Here is an 11,201-nt window from a genome sequence, read left to right as displayed (position 1 = left end):
CGACCCGGAGGGGGGATGCTATGGATTTCGACTCTTACCGATACCTCTAGTTCTCCTTCTTCCTCTGCCTCCTCGGCCCGTTCTGCAGATCTCCTCGGAGAAAGAAAACGCCCGAGATGGGTCCTCTAGGACCATCACGAGCGGGGAATGGGGTGGAAGGTGGAGGTGGGTGCGGATGGAAGGTTCTCCTCCCTGAAGAGTCCCCCCTGGTCGCCGTCATCCGGCGGGTAGCAGAGCAAGTTAGTGCTACACGTTATAGAAGAGACCAGCCCTACCCCCCCCCCCCAAAAAAAATGGGTGGGAAAACAGCCAGGAGAGCCTGAGGCTCCTACCACCAAGGACTTCAAGGAGTCACTTGGTAACTGCACGCTCACCTCACGTGCGTGGTGAGCTTCCGATGCCAAGTGAGGCTGATTCCAAAATGGAGATAACAACATGAGCCGAGTTTTCTTTCTTGAAACCTCAAAAACACTCCCTTCAAAGGTCCATCTGACACCTGGGCCCAAACAACGTAACCTCCCAGCCCCCGTTTGCCTCCGTTTGGAAACGTTGCCTGGCGAGCATTCAGTTTCCCCGTCAAATGGGAATGGCAGTCCTAGGTAACTAGATACTTGGACCACACCAGGTAGCACGGAGAAGCGTAGAGAGGCCGCAGCAAAAGCTGTTGTCGTGTATCACCCACGCCTGTGGCGTGTTTCGTTCGGACCCTGTGCTCACACACGTGCGTGGGATTGTCCTATTGGTTACACGTTCTAAGGTGAAAAAGTGGCGCTGATTTTTAGAGTGTAATTTTTTTTTAACCCCTTCCCCAACAATTTTTTTGTTAAAAACGTTTCTTTTTCAGACTAATTTTTTCATTTTGGTTCTATATAGTATTTTTGATGCTGGTTATGAAAACAGTTTGTAACTCGTCTTCCTATAAACCATATTTTTTTACCATATTTTCTTAGTATACTCGTCGACGACTGAAAAAGAACATTTTGTGAAAACGAGTATACACGTTTCTGCCGGGGAAGGGGTTTTAATATGCAAACTGAACGTGGTATCTACCTAGTAAGAATAATTTATTTCGGAAGCTACCAGATAATCCTCTGGGGAGTTCCTTGTCCTCGCTGCTAAAAATCTCTAGTAACAGGATGAAGGAAAGGAAATCGAAGTTTACTTGTGTAGGCTGGGTCAGGCACTTGATAAATCCAGAAGAAAATGAAAGCCGTTCTCCTAGTTTAATATAGAAAGTAGTAAGCATTTTGTTTTTCAACTTTCGCTATTTCAACATGTGGTTGTTGTTTTTTTAAAGGCCTGGGCTGTTAGGTAAATACTGCATCTCCCCTCAGGAAGATCTCTTTTTCTAAAAGAATAGGTAGGGAATGTTTTCCTCTTGCTAAGGATTTATTCTCTAGTTTTAATTGAGCCATCAGAGAGTCTATTTGCAAAGAGGAAGGAAACAGGAAGTGGGAAACAAAAGAGTTAACTGGATGAGATTCCAGAAACCTTTCCACAAAATTCTCTAGATAATTGCTCTAGAAGAGCAGAGATTTGGCCTGGCAAGGAGAGGGAGAGAAGTACTGAGTCATTTTTTTAATCCTCCCCACCAACTTTTAAGGTATCCTTTTGCAAATGAGGAAACTGAAAAGTAGGTTTTATTGTTGAAGGTAACACTGTACCCACGGCCTTCTTTCTATCAAGTGGTAAGAGTGTTCGGCACAGTGAGGGAAGACGTTACCAGCTGAGAAACGGACATGTGCACTATATGGCTGGACTACAAGCTGCGAGGGTCCTTCTAAATATTGAGGACAAGACCTTGTGTTAAGTGCTGAGGACACTGAGATAAAACAGCTGCCCTGAAGCAACTGACACTAGTAAAAGAACCCTTCAAGAAAACAACAAACTAAGTACTGTGATGGAGACAAATGTTCAAAGGTTCAGAAATAATAAGCCAGAGGTTATGTGGGAAAGCCAATGAAAGTGGTGCTTAGTTGAGTCCAAATATTAGAGCTATTTCCTACTAATTCTAAAATTATACTGCGATAGATTCTCAGGAAGTGAAATTGCAAGAGCACCAGAAAAGATGAGACAGGAAACTCTTCTAGCCAAAGGAATTCTAAAAGGTCTAATTAAGTGAGCCACATGTATTTAGAGAAATAAATGAAAGTTGCAAGAGTTAGGTGCTACGGGGCTTACAGTGGATCATTCATTGACCTGGTCAGAACATTTAGGAAAGGCCTCTTTGAGGCAGTCACTCTGGAATGGAGATCTAAAGGATGAAAAGCTGAAGAACAGAGAAAAGGAAGCAGAACATCTTATGTAACAGCATCTTGTCAGGAAGGAACATTATAAGTCTGAGGGATTGAAAGGAGGCCATTGTGGCCTAGTAGGCCATAGGTTGCAGGGAGAGGGTGCTGCAGTGTGAAGCACTAAGACCACGCTAAGCAAGGCCTCACTGGCCATACTGAGAACCTTCATCATTTTCTTGAGAACATAGTGGGGAGGGAATTTGATCTGATCAGCACTGTGTTTTGAAAAGATCATTCAAGCTGCAATGTGAGAATATGAACAGGGCCAGCAGTGGACCAATTAGGATTTATGATGGTGGTTAGTGTTGGTAGTAGTCAAGTGGATTGGGGTGGGAACAAGGAGATGAAGACAAGTGGGGGCATGGATGGGAAAAAAAAGGCCACATGCTAACCTGACTAGTTCAGGGAAACCCTGCATGGCAGTTTTGCAAACTCAAAGACCTAAAGTAACCACAAAGGATGGTCTGAAATTAAAAATTTAACTAAAAGCTGTTTATAGTCCGTAGTCATTTCCTAGGCCACTATTTTCCCTGACAATGATCAACTTCAATCTTTACGGAGCCTATTGTCGTTCTGCATCTAAGATAGCATACCTGTGAAATGTCTGGGTAACTTGTAATTTCCCTTTTTCAAGACCCTTTAGGGCACAGCACATGGCACCAGAGCTGGAGACCACAAATTCCCCCCCTTGTTATTGTTATCATGTTAATTGTCAACTGTTAACTATCCTGTATCCACCTATGGAAAAGAGTATCCACCGATGGAAAAGAGCCATATGCCCATCATTTCACTTTTTATCCAATCCCAGAGGTTTCCCTGCATTTCTTTCTTCGATCTCCCTAATCTATCACCAATGGATTTCTTGTAACCCACTTATGGCTCCTTCTTTGGTGGTAATTTATAAGAACAAGGTAAAAACCTGCCATTCTCCAGAGCATTATCCCAACACGTAGAGGTTTTACTTCCCAGCAATTGTTGACAGTTTGGCTCAAACACAAAAATTCTTTACAGGTTTGACTGGTTGTTTTTGTTTGTTTTATGTTAACGGGGAATTGGAACAATTTAGGAAAGAAAATGTTAGCTTTTGATGATGAATTTAGATTTGGTGGGGCTGAATGGGGATTGAAGGAGAGGGAGGAGTCAGAGATGACAGGATTTCTGTCAGGCACAGTGAGTGGATAGTAATGCTGCTATCACTAAGATGTGGGAACACTGACATAGAGTTGGGTTTTGGGGAAGGGGTGATTTCAATTTGAACACACTGAGTTTAAGATGTTTTTGTGACTGCAAGGAGAGACGCCATGTAAACAGATTATGAATCTTCAGCCCTGAGGAGAAATCTGGACTGGAGAAAAAAATATATAGTTTGTAATCTGTTCTTTTCCATGAGGTACTTATTTTTTTCAAAATGCAGTTATTATAAACAGATGTTTTTAAGTACATTGCAGAGAAACAGAAAATAAAAAGTGGTCTCGAGCAGTTTCCCAGGCTTCCCTGTGAATCACCTGGAGTCTTTGTTTAAAAAAGTAAACTCTCAGACCCCTTCTCTGGAAATTCTGATTCCACGTGTCTGGTATGGGGCTCATAAATTCGGATTTTTAACAAGTGCTGATGGGCGTTTCCCTGGGCAAGGGTACTCCAGTACCAGAGGCCACCTGCATAAGAGTTACCCACAGTGCTTACTAAAATACAGATTCTTGGGCCCCGCAGACTAAAATCTCTAGGGGTATAACAGAAGGGAGGAAGGGACACGAAGATTGTATGGAAAGAGGAAGATTGTACAGTACCACAATTTCACCCTCCATCTTTGACAGGGGCGTCTTAGGCTCACTATCAGGAAGTTCGGAGGAAAGCTAGTGTCCTTTGCTGGATGATGCATATGTAGGCAGTAGGCAGCCCTCAAAAGCTCCTCTGATAACAGCTTTCCTGGCTTCTAGCCCAAGCCTCCTTTCCTGTCCACTGAAATGGCACTCAGCCCACTCTGATGCTGTTTTTCCACTCTCCCATTAAATCTATCCTTCCCTCCCTGGCTTCCCAATCTTCTTCAGTGGTATGCTCCATCTACTCCTCCCAGTTTAGTACTTTTTTAGCTAATCTGACCAGGGCTGAGAGGGAAATAAGGTCAAATGCTATGTTTCACTCTCGGCAAAGCTTCTTTTTTTGGTGGTGTTGAAAACCTACTTTGGAAGTGTTTTTGTTTTTAAAGACTGAACTGTGTGTTCTCTTCGTAGTCTTGCTATAACAACGCTAAGTCTCTATGCTTCTAACTAGAGAACGAATCAGGAAGAATGGGAGAAAAAGATTGGAATTATTTTTGTGATTGTTAATATAACAAACACAGAGAAAAGTCCATAAAACAGGAGTGTGCTACTTAAAGACTATAACTTAAACACTCATGTATCTCCACTGGGTCAAAAAGTAGAACATTACCAACATCCCTAAAGGTCCCAATGTGCCCCTTATACACCCCAAGTGCCCAGAAATAACCACTATAATGATTATCGAATTGTTTACATTCTTTATAGTTTTACTGCCTAATTGCTCATTTTTAAACAATATAGTTTATGCCTGTTTTTTTTTAACTCTACATAAATGGAATTATAGAGTAAGTTTTTTATACATATTAAAATTCTTTAATCAATGTTATGTCTTTAAGATTCAGCCATGGGATGTGGCTGTGGTTTATTCGTCTTCATTGCTTAGATTACTATATTGCATGGATATACCATAATTTACTTATCTACTCTATTATTGATGGACATATAGTCTATATCAACCTGTAGGCTATTATAAACAATGCCGTTGTGAGTGTGCATATTTGCGTGTGTGTGTGTGTGTATCCTGGAGCACCTAAACAGATTTCTATAGAATTTTTAGCTTGGAATGGAATTATTGGTTCATAGGGCATGTTTATCTTCAGCTCTACAAGACTATGCAAGAATTTTTCAAAATGATAGTACCAATTTATATAACCAACAATCTTCTATAATAATAGAAGTATAATAAGCAAATCAACTGAATGGCCGAACAGCAGAATGACTGTCCAGACAATCATGCTATGACACGCACTGGCACCAGGCCTACCAAGGCAGGTGAGATGCAATTGGTCAGCCCCGCAGAGGGATGCCCAGGCCACCGGTTGGCAGGACAATCAATTGGAGGGGCTCAGCAATTGCCCCAAAGAAGGAGGCCCAAACTACCTGACCAGCGGCACTGCGGCAGGTGGGCAGGTCCTCCCTCTACGGGGTAATCGATAGCAGAGCCCTGCCTGGGTGGCCAGAGGGAGACCCAGGCTACCTGGCAGGTGGCGCTGCGCAGGCTGGTCTGAGGGACATCCCTCCCCAGTGCATGAATTTCATGCACTGGACCTCTAGTAACATATAAAAGTTCCTGTTGCTCTACATTCTCACCAACACTTGAATTGTCTGAACTTTTCATTTTTGTCGGTCTAAAGCAGCAGTTCTCAACCTGTGGGCCGCGACCCCTTTGGGGGTTGAACGACCCTTTCACGGGGTCGCCTAAGACCATCGGAAAACACATATATAATTACATATTGTTTTTGTGATTAATCACTATGCTTTAGTTATGTTCAATTTGTAACAATGAAATTGGGGGTCACCACAACATGAGGAACTGTATTAAAGGGTCGCGGCATTAGGATGGTTGAGAACCACTGGTCTAAAGACTGTGTACTGCTAACTTACTATGACACTATTTTGTATTTCTCTGATTATTAATGAAGAATAGGATCTTTTGCCCTAGCTGGTTTGGCTCAGTGGATAGAGCATCCGCCTGTGGACTGAAGGCTCCCAGATTCAATTCTAGTCAAGGGCACATGCCCGGGTTGTGGGCTCAATCCCCATTGTGAGGTCTGCAGGAGGCAGCCGATCAATGATTCTCATCTTTGCTGTTTCTAACTCTTGCTCTCTCCCTTCCTCTCTGAAATCAATATAATATATTTTTTAAAAGAATAGAATCTTTTTATATGAGCATGGACTCATTGTTCAGGTGTTTTCCCATTTTTATATTGGGTTGTTTATCTTTTTCTTATCTATTTGTATTAATTGATTATATAGTGTGCTACAGATATTTTTTCCCACTCTGTGGCTTGCCTTTTCACTATCTTAATAATACCCTTTGATTAAAAGAAATATTTTTTAAACCTTTATTGTTGGAAATATTACATATGTCCCCTATTTTCCCCCATTGACCCCCTCCAGACTAGCTCTGCCCCTCCCAGGTACATTTAGGACTTTATAACATGTTTAGTTAATTTCATATTTGCTTTAAGGTAGGGCCCAACGTGTCCATTGGTTAGGCCTATATGCTTGCATATAAGTCCTTTGGTTGATCTTTCCCCCACCCACCCACCCTCCCCTACCTTCCCTCCAAGAAAAAAGAAAATTTTAACGGAGTCACATTTACCACTCTTTTCCTTTATGATTAGTGATGTCTGTATCTTGTTTAAGAGATATTTTCCTACCCTAAGGGCATATGTCTTCTAAAATTTTATTGTTTTGCTTTTCAAATTTAGTTCTAAGCAGACCTGAAATTAACTTTTTTATGTATGAAGAATGTGAGACATCTGTAGCCCTCACACCCCTCCACCTCCTTCCAAGGTGGAAATTTAAACCAGCACCATTTATTGACAAGCAGATCTCTCCTCTCTCCCCTGCAGTGCTATCTTGGTAATAAACCAAGCAGTCATATTGTGTGGATTTGTTTCTGACCTTGCTATTCTGTTCGATTCCTGGTCAGGGCACATGCCTGGGTTGTGGACTCAATCCCCAGTAGGGGGCATGCAGGAAGTAGTCAATGGATGATATTCATCATTGATGTTTCTCTCTCTCTTTCATAAACACACACACACACACACACACACACACACACACACACACACTGACTTGACCCATTGTTGCTGACTGAAAATGAAGGGAAAGGATCATAATCCAAGGAATGTGGGCAGGCTCTAAAGCCGAGAATGCCTCCTATCTGATAACCAGCAAGCAATTGGAAAACTCAGTCATACAATTATATGGAACCAAATTCTGTCAGCAATCTAAACCACCTAGAAACAGATTCTCCCTTGGAGTCTCCAGAAAAGTATATAGCTAGCCTGCTGATTACTTGATTTCAGCCTTGTGAAATCAAGGAATCACCCTTTTGTCTATGCCCATGGGTTATGCACATATGCATCCAACGTCTTTGAGAACCAGCTGAGCCAAATTGCCTGGATTTCAGATTCACAGAACTGTGAGATAATAAATGAGTGCTGTTTTAAGATACTTAAGTTGTGGCAATGTGTTATGGCAGGAAAAGAAAACTAATACATCCTTTCATACACACCTTTCTTATTAAGCAAAAACATGTTTGGTGGCTCATCAAGTAAGCCTTTAAGTACAATGATATCAGGAAGGTCACACTCAAATCCTGTAGCTGAGATTTTTCATCTTTTAGACTTCAGACTAAAAATGCACATATATTGCCCTGGCCGAGTGGCTCAGTTGATTGGAGCATCCTCCTGTACACCAAAATGTTGCAGGTTTGATTCCTGGTTCAAGCATGTACAGGAGGCAACTGATCGATGTTTCTCTCTCACATTGATGTTTCTCTCTCACATTGATGTTTCTCTCTCCTCTTCTCTCTCTAAAAATCAATAAAAACATATCCTCCGGAAAGGATGAAAGAAAATGCACATATAACTAAGTGAGGTGGCACTTAAAGCTATTCTCAGCTACCTCCAGAAGGTAGGTTGAGTAAACAAGACAAGAGAGTATGTGGGAGATGAGGAACAAGTCAGGGGAAAAACAGCACCAAAGTCAAGAACTCCAAGTGCAGCAGAATGAGCAGTGTGGCTCCTCAACCTCTCCGCTTGCCCACTTCAGTATAAACTCATCCATCACACTTTCCTGAAGCAAATGTGTGCTGAATTTTGTTCACGGGTTCCAATTTAAAAAAAAAAAAAGTAGGAAATAAAGTCTAGACTTCTGTGAAGATGTGGGAAACAGTTTATTGTCTTCACTAACGGATAAGCGTAGACAGAGAACCCCCACCCCCAAGGCTGGGTGCCTTTGAAGCCCTAGCAGAGGTTGGAGCTAGGCGCCACCTCTATTTGTCCAGACAGTGGTAGCTGAAGCAACTTCCCCATCTATTATTATGTAAATCCTTGCTGATGGGCTAGTCTGCCTGTTGCAGGGGGCCGCCTGCCTAAGGGCTATGCTATGGGTGCATCCCAAATCAATAAAAGCTTGGTGAGGCCTGAGCACCGGAGGAAGTCCTTCCTCCTGAGTTGGACTTGCCCGCCTGGCCCCCAACATTCCCAAATTATCTCTTGTCTCCTCTCTTTCATTTGTGTGCGGCTCCACTTCCAGGTCCTGAACCCTGAACGACGCGGGACGTGGGAAGGAAACACTCAACAGAAATAACTTTAAAAATATCAATGTATTATATATACACATATATATTTTCTTTTATTTCAGAGAGAGAGAGAGAGAGAGACATCAATGATGAGAGAATCATTGATTGGCTGCCTCCTGCACACCCCCCACTGGGAATTGAGCCTGAATCCTGGGCATGTGTCTTTCACTGGAATTGAACCCAGGACCCTTCACTCCACAGTCCAACACTCTATCCACTGACCCAAACCAGCTAGGGCTATCAATGTATTTTGATACTGACATTTGTCCAGTCTAACATTGAAGATTCCTATTATCATAAATAAAGCATAATTCCAAAGACCATTTGTATCTGAAAGGCATGACTTAAAATTAAGACACAAGGTATTCTGTCATGTGCACAATTCCATGTGAAGTCAATCTAATTATTGAAAAAAAAGGAACATTTCCTTCTTACAATGGAAAAAAACAACTTTGCTTGTTCTGGAAAAAATACACTGTATATATAAATTAAGCAGGTTAAAATAAATTATTGGCTTGGTGCCCAGTAATTCCAAAATGTGACCTTCTAATGCTACTTAAAAAATAATGATACACATGACTAATCAGGTAGCTGGTGAAACTTGAATCTTCTTTTGTATGCTTGTAAAGTTTACACATAAAATAAGAAAGATGTAGTTTTATCTAAGTCATACTAAGATTTATTGTTAATAAAAGTCGTAAGAGTACATGGTGTAAAAACAAAGCATAAAATATGGAAGATAAATTTTCTGCCCTAAGGAGTTTAGTAAAACATGTGTAGGCAATAGCTAACAGGAAAAAAAATTAAGACATGGTGATTTACAAAGTGATCACCAATGGAAGACTGGGTATTTAAAAAGTCCTATAAAAAGAAAGAATTGGAAAATGCCAAGGATTTAGATAGAAGGAGACTGTGAAAGCTCAAAGAATGAAAAAGAGATGAGAGAAGTGAAAGACAAAGTTGTAAGAAATTAGGACAGAGGAAGATACAGGTAAATGAAAATGCTTGATGCTGTGAGATACAAACCAATACATGAGAAAGAAGGTAGGACTGATTTGCTTGACAAACCTCTGAAATTAGATGACTAGAAATTCTAACTATGCAATTAATTTCTTATAAACTTAAGATCTAGTTTTCCAAACAGTAGGCATTAAACCAAATCTCTTGTTCAAGCCATATTATTCTATCTATAATGTCTGTATACAAATTCCACACAAATCTGTATGCAGCTGAATTGTGAACAACTTTAAAAAGTTAAATTTTTAGCTATAGTGTAATAGGAACTTCACTTTAGAAGATATAGTCAAAAGCACTAGTTTTCTTTATATATACATATGTTCTAGAAAAGTCCCAATGCTAAAGCAGTACTGAATCAACCCAATATTGCCCTACAAGATAGAGACCAGCTTCCTGTGCAGTGTAGTATACAGAGCCCAAACCATCTCCAGGCACTACCTTTGTGGACACAGAGGCTAAAGACTTCTCTTTATTCCCCAGATAGATCATACTCAGAGAATTATCAGTTTAAAAAAGAAGAAGAAGAAGGTTGTTGCTCAGCCCAGTGTGGCTGGCTCAGTGATAGAGCTTCAACCCAAGCACCAAAGGGTCTCAGGTTCAATTCCCAATCAAGGGTATGAACCTGGGTTGCAGGCCAGGGCGAGTTCAGGAGGCAACCAATCAATGTTGTTTCTCTTTTCAATGAAAAAATATCCTCAGGTGAGGTTTAACAAATAAAAAAATAGTGAAATGCTTTTTCTGCATCTATTGAAATCACATGATTTTTCTTCTTTACTGAGTAGATATGATGATTGATATTGATTTTCAAATCTTAAATCCCATACAAAACTGTAACCATAGTATAATAGTTCTCACAGAGTTCTGTGCATCCTTCTAGTGAATGACCAAACCTCAATGTGGCTTTGAGAACCCCTCTAAACTTGCAGTTGGTGTCAGAAACCTTAGGTGGACTTGGCAGTCTAGAGACTTCACAGTTTAGCTCAGTGGTTCTCAACCTTCCTAATGCTGCGACCCTTTAATACAGTTCCTCATGTTGTGGTGACCCCCAATTTCATTGTTACAAATTGAACATAACTAAAGCATAGTAATTAATCACAAAAACAATATGTAATTATATATGTGTTTTTCCGATAGTCTTATGCGACCCCTGTGAAAGGATCGTTCGACCCCCAAAGAGGTCGCGACCCACAGGTTGAGAACCGCTGGTTTAGCTAATTCTAGGTAGCATGCAATCATCTATATAAGCTCAAAACACAAGTTTCATCTCTCTTTCTAAAGGTGATGGTTTCAATGTTAGTTCAGGGTTTTTTGTTTTGTTTTGATTGGTTGGTTGAATTATTTGCTAGGCTGTTTTGTGTTTGTCTCATGTTCCATTTAAAGGTTAGTCTGAGTTTTGAGATTTGTAGTTCCAATCTCAAAGCCTTTGCTATGTAACTCTGTGTCTCCCACTGTGATAAAATAAAAATACATATT

Source organism: Myotis davidii, unplaced genomic scaffold, assembly GCF_000327345.1.
Source record: "Myotis davidii unplaced genomic scaffold, ASM32734v1 scaffold370, whole genome shotgun sequence".
Taxonomy (NCBI): domain Eukaryota; kingdom Metazoa; phylum Chordata; class Mammalia; order Chiroptera; family Vespertilionidae; genus Myotis; species Myotis davidii.
Note: the sequence above shows the minus strand (reverse complement) of the source record.